Here is a 273-nt window from a genome sequence, read left to right on the forward strand (position 1 = left end):
ACATACGAACTCACAGTGGTAATCATGCACTTTCTGTTTTGCGGCTCCCAAACGGTAGGTATGGTGGGGGTAATTTCCATCCACGATCTGGCAGCTCTGCTATCCAAACGGATCATTACATCCGGGTCAATCGACCTGACTACATATCATCAGATAGAGTAATTTGAAGAAATGTACCTCATTACATTGAAATTATTAAATGTGAAAAAGTGAACTATAGAAAATGGATTGACCCTCCCACCTTCTTTTCCACTTTCTTCCGATTTTGGTACC

General features: G+C 41.0%; 1 protein-coding gene across 1 annotated transcript in view; it reads left to right on the forward strand.

Moving 5' to 3' along the window:
- LOC117180468 overlaps positions 1–273 on the forward strand; it is a 16,078-nt gene that overhangs the window by 15,601 nt on the left and 204 nt on the right. The gene's annotated exons all lie outside the window — the stretch shown is intronic.

This window comes from Belonocnema kinseyi, chromosome 9 (assembly GCF_010883055.1).
Source record: "Belonocnema kinseyi isolate 2016_QV_RU_SX_M_011 chromosome 9, B_treatae_v1, whole genome shotgun sequence".
Lineage (NCBI taxonomy): Eukaryota > Metazoa > Arthropoda > Insecta > Hymenoptera > Cynipidae > Belonocnema > Belonocnema kinseyi.